Below are 12,038 nucleotides of genomic sequence, written 5' to 3'. Positions count from 1 at the left end.
GGACCTTCTTCAATTTTTAATTCAGGCATAATTTCGACAAGACGGTTTAAGGTCCCTAGAGTCTAAATCCACAGTTTTAAAAGAGAAAGATACTTGTGCTTATGATGGGATACCTTTTTCGTGGGCAATTTTCTTAAGAAGGTGTTGAGGTATGAATTTAGAATATAATTTTTTTAAGATGTGCAAAAAAGTAAAAAAACATTGTTGTTTTTATTTTTTTTAATATATTTTCGTAAAACAGTCAAAAAAATCGTCTTTTTTAAACTTGGAACCAAAGTTGTTACATTTACCTTCGTGTACCCGCTCTAAATTTTGCAAGATAAGTTCTTGTAACCATTTGCTGCTCCCATACAAATATTTACCACTTACAGACAATTAAAAGGATGACCGTTTTTGAACTTTGGTATCAAACTCCAATAACCTAACAGTTTCGAAAAGCTGTTGAGTACATTGCTGCAGAAAATGGATTTAAAACTTCCTGCCGAGAGTTGGAGATGTTTGTGGGTAAACTTGTTGGTATTATAGAACTCCAAATTTGTAAACATAAAAAGAGGCCACGATGATACCCACACTGATTACTTCCCATCCCGTCTGTCGATTTTTCTTAGTTAAAAGTTTTGTAACGCGATTTTTTAGTCTAAACCAATTTTTAGTTTCTTATTTCTTATAGAAACTAATACACATGTATGTATGTTTAACCAAAAATGTCGAAAACAATATTTTTTTGTGAGAAAAAAATTAATTAAAAGCCAATATTTTTAATTTTTTTAAAGATATTTGAGTCGAAAGTAAATTTGTACCAAGTTTTAATATTTTTTTTTTGTTTTTATTTTTTTGTAAGAAAACTGTCAGTTCGAATTTTTCTCGAAATTTTATTGAATGTTGGAAACAATATTTTCTTATAAGAAAAATTAGTTTTGAAGCCATGATCTTAGATTTTTGAAAAGTTATTTGAGTCGAAAATCGATTTTTAACAAGTTTTTATATTTTTTTTTTTTAGATTTTTATTGTTAATACAAAAATTACCAATACCTACGATTTTTTTTCAAAACTTGACCGAATGTAAAAAACAGTATTTTTTTGTAAAATAAAATTAATTTAAAGACAATATCCCAAAGTTTTGAAAAAGATATTTGAGTCGAAAATCGATTTTTACGAACTTTGAGTATTTTTTTTGTTTAGGTTTTTATTAAAAAAAAAACTGTCAGTTCGATTATTCTTAATACTACCAGATTTCAAAAACGTTATTCTTTGTTTTACAGAATTGTTTTGGAGACACAATAATTTTTGTGTTCGTACATTTTTTGTGGTGAAAAATATTTCTGTTTCAGTTTTTTATTTATTTATAAAAAAACAACCATTGTATTTTTTTATTGGTGTCACGTTAAAATATATAATATAAAATTTAGTTCAAATCTCTAGCGTTATTATAAATTACCAAAATGTTCACCTTCTTTTCAAATTTGTGTGGTAAAAAAACCATGACGATGAACATTTCGTTTGCCAAGATCAAATGTTGTATCTCTCCAAGAAATTTTGATCACGTCTGGAATAGGGTTAAGGACTCAAACATCCAATGTCAACAATTGTCCACCCAGTGCCTTTCCACGATACGTTCTCTGGAAAAAACATTGCTGTGACGTCATCGGTGTGTTGAATTCTTTTCGATGAAATATTGACGACAAGTTAGAGGTGCTGACATGTTCGGAAACGATCTAAAAAAAAACTTGTCTGATCAGTTAAGCCCTACTGAAATCGGATATTGATTGCTGTTTTCAAAGTTCGTCATCCCGGCTCTCCCCCTCTTCCAACCAATTGAGTGATGGTTACAAACGTTAGACTCGTTAACGAATTTGAAAACATTAAATGTATGCTTTCCCGGGTTTCAACCGCACTCATATCTATACGAGTGTGTATCGCAAGCTTGTAAGCCTGAATGTTAAATCGCTTCACTACGCCATCATTAAACAATGAAGCATACCTCGTGTGATACCACGAAACGTATCCATTTATGATAAAATTCATGCTAACAACACATGGTTCGTGCTAAATAATTGTCCTGATGGATTCGCTCCTATTTTAAAACGAGAATTCTGTGTCAATATCTGCGAATGTCCTTCAATGGTCTGGAAGAAGATTCAAGTTCCTGATTCCCTCCAAATATAACTGGATGTTTCATAACCAAAGAGGATATATACGACTTGGTCGAATGTGGCTTTCCAGCATGAAAAGCAATAACAATTTAATTAGGTCTAACAAACCCAAATTTAATCCGAAATCTAATCCCAAAAAAAAAATATTGAAACCAATTGGACTCTTAAAACGCAAATCTTTCCAAACTTTTCCCTCTCTAACCAACTTTCGTCCCTCAAATGAAAAACTTCTCTACGTCTATAAAGCCTCAATCCAAACGAGTTTCATTTAACCCCTTCTCATCCGGGTCCTTGGTTTTCGCCCTCCGTTGTTTGGACTTTCTACCAAAACACCCGCGTATCCAAATTTCATCCATTCTCACACCCTTAACCCTGCTTCTTCTCCATCAGTTTCCCAAGAACCACAAGGATTTCTTAATCCAATGATTTCCTACAAATGTCAAGTTAACTTAACATTTATCTGAGGCCAATACTAATGATCGGTATGTTATATCCCGTCTTAGAGACCACAAAATTTACAATAATATTTGTCTTTACCTAGCTTTCCTGCACGGACAAAACCAGATTTTGTTTCCTTTGAAGGTAAAAAAATACAAAAATTAAGGTTTTAATCTCCCAAGAAGGCCTCCCTACCAAACGTAATGCGCTTATTGAAATATTTTTAAAATATCTCCTCAAAAAGTGAGAGAAGACCTAACCTCTTTTGCGTCGTTTATCTCTTCAAAACGATTATCTCATATCCAAAAATCCCGTGCAGATATGAAGAAATACTATCGCTCCTAACCTGAAGACCACTAAACCTAAATTGTCTTAGATTTTCCTACCAAAATGTAACAGGGTTAATAGCTCCCAAAACCTTCCTTATAACATCTTTGGCCTTACCAAAACCAACCTCACACCCCGATATCCTTAGTACCAAACTCTTCACTAACGACTTTTCCATCTATTGAATGGATGTCGTGGAATGTGCGAATAATAGACATGGCCGTGGTGTTGTTTTTAGCTATCAATAGTAATTTTGAAAGTTCATAACTCAATATTCGAATTAGTAGGCATATCAGCTAAGGTTACACTCCCTCAGTATTGTCTTTTTTGTCCTTTGTTGTTTTATTGGACCAGCCCAACAAATTAAAGCATAAGAAAGCTGCTGTTAATGCCATCGATTATCTGCTTGAACAAGTGCAACCTAATGATTTGATCATCGTTCTTGGCGACTTCAATCTTCTCCATCTCAATTGGTTCACCTCAGATGATCAGAAATCCATCTTTCCAACTAACATTTCCTCTGAATCTGAATCGCAGTTCATTGATCGTCTGTCTGATTGTGATCTTTTTCAACTAAATGGGGTAGCAAACTTTATGGGGAGTCACCTCGATCTCATATTCTCATCAGATTCCGATAACTATGTTGTCTCAGCGAGCCCTCACCTTCTCTCAACCTTGTATCGCTATCATCCTCCCCTTAATCTCTCCTTTCGCATTGAATTTCAACTTTTTTGAAATGGAGGATTACTGTTACGATTTTCGTAGGGCTGATTTCTCCAAACTCAACTATCTTCTTAGCTCAGCCCACATTGAATTAAGTTAACTCCACTCAACAGTAGAGTCCCTTGCAAATTGGTTTTATTTGATTCTCTCATACTGTATTGAAAAATCAGTACCGTTCTTTCGTAACAAAGATTTCACCTCTGCCCCCCTTGGTACAACACCTTTTCCCCCTTCTCTTCGTCTTATCTGTCAACAATGTCTGTCTTAAATTAAAAAACTCATGTTCGCGGATGATAAGACAATTTTAAAGATTATCTCAACTCTTGATCTTAATATCTTAATGACTTTTTCGCGTAAACAAATCCCATCTCATAGAGTGTACTACTTCCTTAATGACACCGTCAACGTTGTCGATTCTATTAGAGATCTTGGTATTATGTGTGACAAACACCTGCATTTGCATTCCCATTTTGAACAAATTATCAATAAAGCTAATAGATCTCTCGGTTTTATCAAGAGATGGTCACAAGAATTTTTCAACCCTCTTGAATATGCATGCCAAGTATGGTGTCCCTTTTATGAAAACCATTCACTTCACGTGGCCTCACCTGGGATGATATATCCAACTTGTTTCCTTATGCCGAACGACTTAAACTGATAGGTTAACAAACCTTATATAATAGACGCAAAACGCTGATATATTATTTGCTCACCAATTGTTAATGGGTAATATAGATTCCCCGGCACTCCTGAGTGATATTCATCTTAACACCAACCCTCGAAATCTGCGATCTGTCTCCCTTTTCTATATCCCTCATCACCGCACTAATTACGGGCACTTTGAACCAATGTCCAGAATCCTTCGTCACTGCAATGCTGCTATGCTAGTCTTCGATTTTAACATTTCCAAGTCCCATCTGAAAGATACCCTTTACTTTTTCCCTGTTTGAGTTCGAATTCCTGGTCTCTTTTAATTTTAAGTCTAATAAAATCAAAATTGTTAGTTCTTATCCATTAAACAGCTTTTATGTGGGCCTTTGGGCCCAATGTTGAAAACTGATAACAATTACTTTAAAAAAAAATATGTTAAGTTAGTGTCAAGTTCGGTTAAGTTATGTTACGTTATAGATTATATTAAGCTGAATAAATTAATTTCGACGCTAGAGATCTTGAAACTTCGAGAAATGTCAAAATTTTCAATTTGACAAATTATACCAAATTTATTACAATATGGGAAGTTCAAAAAGCTGTTCCCAACCTCATCTACGAAGAAAAATGGTCCATTGATAACACCACTCTACAATTCAATCTAAAATGTCATTTTTTGGGGACCTCTACAAATTATAGGCAATCGTTATATTACTAAGATGATTGCAACTCTTGAACATTGGCGCAAGGTGTCATGCCTAACATTGTTTTATCGAAATTTGTACAAACTATTGAAATAGTCAGTTACATGCCTACTTTCAAACACTTCTACCTTAATACTTGTACTTCTTCCTATCAGTTTATCCTTAAGCTAAATTTCAGACCTACTAAAAAGTACAAATATTCATTCTTTAGCCGCACTGCACGAATTTGGAATATTTTACCATGCTCAATATTTGCTACTAATTTCAGGGTTCAGACGTTCAAAGCCAATGTGCATCAGTATCTCCCTTCAAATCTTATCCTCCTTAAATCTATTCAAGCGACTTATTTTGTTCTGTGAATGTGTGAGCGTAAACAGCTGTCCGTCTCTTGCGTGTATGATTTAGAAGGACTAACCGTTGAATAACCCTGACGTCTGGAATATTTCGACAAAAAATTGTTTTAATTTGGATTAGGTATTGATTGTCCATTTTTCGACATTCTTTAAATAAAATGAATTATTACAAAAATATTTGATTTTTAAAGGCATCCCATTGGTGCCAGGAGTACTTTTTATTCTTACTTCTTGCGAGGAATAAAGACAAACATTGAAAAAAGTGTGCCATTAACACCAATAAAAAAACACTAGCTGATGAAAGTGTAAACAAGTTTAAAAAGTCAACCAATTTTATGTACATACATAGGTTGAGACTATTTGCTGATTTCGTTAAAAGTTGTTATTCGTTTTTGAATTCTATACAAAAACTAACCAAAAATTTTCAGTAGGCATAATTTTTAACGACTTTCTTTCATTTCCTTTTGTATATTTTTTTGTTGAGAAGTTTTTTGAAATCATAGGTTTGGGTGAGCTCTAAAATGTATGAATTCAACAATTTCCTTTTTCACTTCCGACGGAAGATATAAATGTTTAGTTTTCCTGCGCATAGCCTGTCAAAAAAGAATTTGTGTTTTTGTATTATTCTTCTGCCCAGACACAGAGACATTCCAATTTCCATAGCGTATTTGAGCTGCTAGCTAATGAGTGTACAGAATATATATATGTGGGTACTTTTCTTCACATTGAGCGAGCCCCACCTCTATATACCTTACAATTCACATAACAACATACATACATGTGTACAAGTGTATAATATACAATGTATCTACATAAATAGATTGCCATTGTGCCGCAACACAAATGTTCACTCCTCAGGCATATCCTTTTTTGGGTACTTTAACCGTCTCGTCTAGTTCAATGTTGAACATAAATTGACTTGGCTATCTATGTATGTATAACGTTATGTGCTGCATACCCCATGACATTCGGTTTTGGCGTCCACATTCACTACACTCCACTCCAGTCTACCCCTACTCCAAATTGACGTCCGCACACATACCGCACATTCATGCAGAGCACAGACATCAGGACCAAAGCCAGAGCCAAAGCCAAAGCCAGAGCAGACCATATTTTGAAAGGAAAATTCTATTTTCACTTAGAAATTCAAATTCGAACTCGGAAATAGGAAACAGATGGAAATGTAACAAAATGGATGCGGCTGATAACAATGTGTATAGTGTATGTCTCCTTATATTTACCAAGAGCTAGTATGTACAAGTTCTACTATAATCGTCCTGATGGCTTTTATGTTGCTCGATCAATAAGTTTGCTTCTATTACATACAAGAGCTTCTCAACCATCCGTACCTCCTTCCCCTAGACTTCCTACATGATGGGTCAGACGACAGCAGTCATCAGTGCAATATGAGATTAAGCGTTTCGTCATTAACATTCAAATGTTGCTGAATATCTGGAAAGCTGAATTGTTTTTGCTGTCAAAACAAAATCAAATCAAGAACGGAATAAGTACATATTGTAAATGTCGCACACATTATGTTAATATAATATTCGTCCTTTGCATACATATAACATATTACAGTACACACATGGAGCCTTATAGTTAGCTGCCGTCTTTAATTGGAATTAATCAGCATTTGACTAAAATAACAACTACAGGAGTTTTGTTAAATAGAATCCCTGTGAAAGGGTTGACATTTTTCTGTTGTGACTCGTCTTTACTTTGGTGTCTTCAAAGATCATTTACTTTACCCTAGAACTAATAAAAACACTCATTTCGGAACTGATGTTTTGTTCATCAAAACTTCCGGATTCTTTTTTTTTTTTTTATTGCCTGGTATTGAACATAATTTCACTTTTATGAATAAAATTAGTTAAATAAGTTTCGGACTCAAAAGAAAACATCTTGAGTCGACCTTAGGGACATACTATATATGACTTTCTGAAGCAACGAGCTTACGTAAATGATCCATGAACTATGCATTACAAACCAACATAAACCAAGTTATGGTTGATATACTGGTCTTGAATCCTCCTGGCAGAAAATTTGTTTGTTTTTTTGTCGAAGGAATTCCTAAGAACTAATCGTATTTCGTTAACAGACATGATACCAATTATATTTTGAATTATAATTTTTTTAAATAAAAACAAATTAGTATTTTACTTCCTTAAACTTTATTGCTAACAGTACTTCTTTTAACTGAAGACTGGACCAAGAAAATAATATGAATCGGATATTCAGACCTATTCCAAAAACACAGCACATATTCATCAACTTTTGACCAATGAACGATCCAGCCATTAAGCTTGTAGATCCGATGAGCCATTAAGCTTGTACAGCCAAGTTATGTAAGTAAAGATTTCATCAAAAGATTTGACATTCAACAAAATGCGGTTTTCTGTCAAAAACAACTAAAATGCTTGTTTTCAATCAATTTAGAATTTGAAAATTATTTTCATAAAATTTGTTTCTATGAAAACGAGCAAATATTTAGATTCTTAAGAAGAAACTTTGAATAAGAAAACGTCAATTTAAAAATATGTGAGAAGGGCACTCTTCATAAAACCTTCATTTTTTTAAGGTTTCTTAAAAACTAATGGAGCTATTTCAATGATCTTCTTTTTCTGTTTAAGCTCTTGTCAATGATCAAACTGATGATGATTTTTGATGATCAAAAATGTAATTTTTTTTTGTAATATTAATTTTGTTTACAGAACTCGATAACGAAATTTAAATGTAAAATGTATTCTTATAAGCACTTTATTTAGTGCTCAGCAAAAATATTTGTAAGACAAAATTTAAAACGGTTTTCGAAAAAAAAAATAAGTACAATTTTCAAATCTTAAAATATAGTTCGAGTAAGGTTGAACTACTTAGTGAACACCTTACAGGGCTTCTTCGACTTATTCGGAGTCCAGGCCTATAAGGGGAGGTTTTATCCGGCTCCCCATCCTTGGAGTTATACTTAGGATCTGGCCTTCCAGGTTGGAGGTTGTGCCGTCAGGATGACTTCCTGGCCACGTAAAAGCCTCACAGTTGCGAAGCAGCGACCAGCCTTGGATACGGACGGATTTATTGTTGATAACTTACGCAAACGAATTAAGGACAACGTACTTCGGATATGCACGTGGAATGTTAGGTCCATACTACGTGCGGCCGAAGTATTAGCGGAGACCCAAGACTGCTATAAAGCAGACATCGCCGCCATCCAGGAAATTCAATGGGATGGGACGGGCAAAAAGAGGATGAAAAACTGCGATATTTATTATGGTGACTGTTACCACGAAAACCAACAGCGCTTATTTGGATGCGGCTTCGTCATTGGAGCCAGACTAAGACAAGAATTCTTGGGCTATAGGAGCATCAATGAGCGCCTCATGACCATACGCATCAAGGCTGAATTCGGCAACATTAGCCTGATATGCACGCTCGCCTCCACAGAAGAGATAGACGACAACACCAAAGGTAGCATGGTCCTAGCTACGATATTAAAACTGTCCTGGGCGATTTTAATGCCAAACTAGGAAGGGGAGACATCTGTGGTGGAATAATCGGGAAGAACAGTCTGCACGACAACACTTCCGTAGACGGATTCAGGCTCATAGATTTTGCTACGGGGCGAAACGTTATGGTAGCCAGTACGCATTTTCCACACCTCAACATCCAAAAGAACATTGGACTTCTCCAGATCAATCTACCGTAAACCAGATTGACCATATTGTGATCGACACCAGAAACGCTTCCAGCATCATGGATGTACTAACGTTCCGAAGAGCTAACATCGACTCGGACCACTACCTTGTTGTAGCCAAGGTAGCACTTCGGATTTCCAGACCTAAGGCAAAACAGGGAGCTGCTTAGAGAAGGTACAACGACGAACGGCTACAATCGCAAGAGATCGCCAAATCCTTTTCCGACCGAGTTACAAGTAACCTCTCTCGAAGTTCTCTGCCACCAACACAATGTATCGAAAACCAGTAGCAACATTGCCAAGAAGCAATCAGAGAAGCAGCCTCTGATGTGCTGGGTTTTAAGCAGCCACCAACAAGGAACCCCTGGATTCATGAGGAATGTGGGCAGGCAAATGCAGTCCACCAACAGGCGAGAGAAACGCCGAAGGCTGCAAGGACGAAAGTGGAAACATCATAGTGGAACCGCAGTCAATGCTGAGGATATGGAACAAATCGATACCCACCATCTTTTCATCGATTTCAACAGTTACGAGCTGTATAGAGCCATGTCTAGTTTTGGCATCCCTGCCAAACTCGGCCGTTTGTGCAGGATGACCATGGAGCATTCACGCTGCTCCATAAAGGTTGGAAACAACTTAACAGACTCTTTTATAGGGCTTTTCTTGATCAAAATAAGAAACAAAACGTATTAACTTGAACAAAACTTCTTTATTACTAATGAAAAATATTATTTTGATTACATGGAAAGTAATTATTAAGTACAATGATATTTCATATCGTAAGAGATGAAGCCTCTTACACTTTCGATGTCAAAAAAGGCTTTAGACAAGTTGATGCGCTGTCATGTGATTTTTTAACATCGGGCTTGAAAGAATAGTGCAGAGGTCACACGTCAAGACTAGAGGCACTATCTTTCTAAAGTCTGTCCAATTACTAGCATATGCTGATGACATTGATATAATCGGAAGAACTGAGGCGTGATGTCAATAGGGCTTTTGTAAGTATTGAGGCAGAGGCGGAAAAAAATGGATTTAACAGCCTTAGTCAAGAAAGGACATACAATACCGACGTCTTGGTCAAAACGTCACCATCGACAGACGTAACTTTGAGGTAGTCAAGGACTTCGTCTACCTAGGCTCCGCTGTAAACGCAGAAAACAACACCAGTGCTGAGATCAAACGCAGAATAACTCTTGCTAACCGCTGTTTCTTTGGACTTAGAAAGCTATTGAGTGGTAAAGTCCTTTCTGGAGGAACCAAAGTGTTACTATATAAGACCTTTATCATTCCCGTCCTGCTTTACGGTGCAGAAGCATGACTACGACAAAAGCGGATGAGAGCACCTTGGGTCGGTTCGAGAAAAAAGTTTTTCGTGTGATCTACAGTCCCGTATGCATCGAAGGGGAGTGGTGGAGAAGATGGAAGGACGAGCTAAACGGGCTGTACAGCGACGTAGACTTAGCCAGAAATTCCAGCGACTAAGATGGCTGGGTCACGTAGAGCGCATGGAAACCAATGCTCCGGCCCGGAAAGTCTTCGAATCCACACCCACAGGACAGCGCAGTAGACCGCGGATCAGGTGGTGCGCACAAGTGCATAGTGACCTCACCCAACTTGGAGCGCGAAAATGGAGAGATCTAGCTAGGGACCGCGCTAGATGGAGAAGTTTGTTGGTTGAGGCCCTAGTTCACGCAGGACTGTAGCGCCACCTCAAGTAATTAAAATATAGGAAATTTTTTTAAACATACTGTTTGGAAGACATTAACAAGTTTTAGCTACCCTGTCGTGCATTTTATTTCTTTCAAAATTGAATTTCTGTTGAATACAAAAGATCTTAAAAAAATTAAATAAATCTACTTTTGAAGTGAATTTGTTTTGGATGCTCTAAAACTGAGATTTAAACACGAATTTCAATAATTTTATTATTATTTTATTATTAATACATTATTTATTTCTTGATTATTGTTAACATTTTGTTGATATAAGAATTGTAAAGCTTTTTAGTAAAAATAAAGAAAAGGTTTAAGTTATAAATACATATAAAAAAAATAATATAACATTTACGAATAGATATAAGTATTAAAATATTATATCAGATTTAATAAATTTTAAATAAATAAAAAAATAAACAATGAATAACATGTTTTAACAGAAAAAGAGGTGTACATTTTATTTATTCATCATTTTAATTAGTTTAAAATTTAATCGATGAAACTGTTACGTTAACCTTAGGCATGATTTACATAGAGACAAAGAATGTTCCAATCTGAGCAACCATTTAAGAGATTTTTTGTATCTTCAAGTGTAAGGATATTCTTTGAGAAGTGAGGCCTGCGGATTTCTTGTAAGATTGGATACAGCTATTAAATGATACATGTTTTCGGTTTGATTACAATTGCACAAACTACATATCGGGCGAAGATTAGTCCTATGAGGTCCATAATTTAAACAAAGCTTTTTAGTCCTTGTTGTAAAGATAACAATCAATTTATTAAGAGTGATTTTTTCTTAAAATAATTTCGAATAAAAAGTGTGTGGTTTAATTCTTTATGTTTAAGCCTAGTTGTAGATGTTTGCGCTCTATTCAGAGATCGTAAATACAGGGAATCATCTAATTTAGCTATACAGCTGTAGAATAAGTCCTGACCATTGGTATGGGCTTTATTATTGATGTCAAAGTATACGCTGATATCTGACGTCTAAGTGCATATTTTATTATCTGGTTATGAAGATTTGAGTCAGGCCTTTTCATAACATTTATTATATAATCAGTATATGATTTTCATCTCAATCATCTAAGTGTGTAACCCCTCCATGATTAAAAGTCTGGATCTGCCCTGACCGAACAGTGGAAGAAATCTTTACAACGTTTTGGAGAAAGTAAGATTATTGCACTTGATATTTCAAAGTCAGTTGGTAGAGTTTGGCATCAAGCTCTCTTATCGAAAATGCGTGCATTTGGAATAGATGAATCTCTCCGACACTCTTCCCTACTTTTATA

The sequence above is a fragment of the Eupeodes corollae genome, chromosome 2 (assembly GCF_945859685.1).
Source record: "Eupeodes corollae chromosome 2, idEupCoro1.1, whole genome shotgun sequence".
Classification (NCBI taxonomy): domain Eukaryota; kingdom Metazoa; phylum Arthropoda; class Insecta; order Diptera; family Syrphidae; genus Eupeodes; species Eupeodes corollae.
This window is presented reverse-complemented; position numbering follows the sequence as displayed.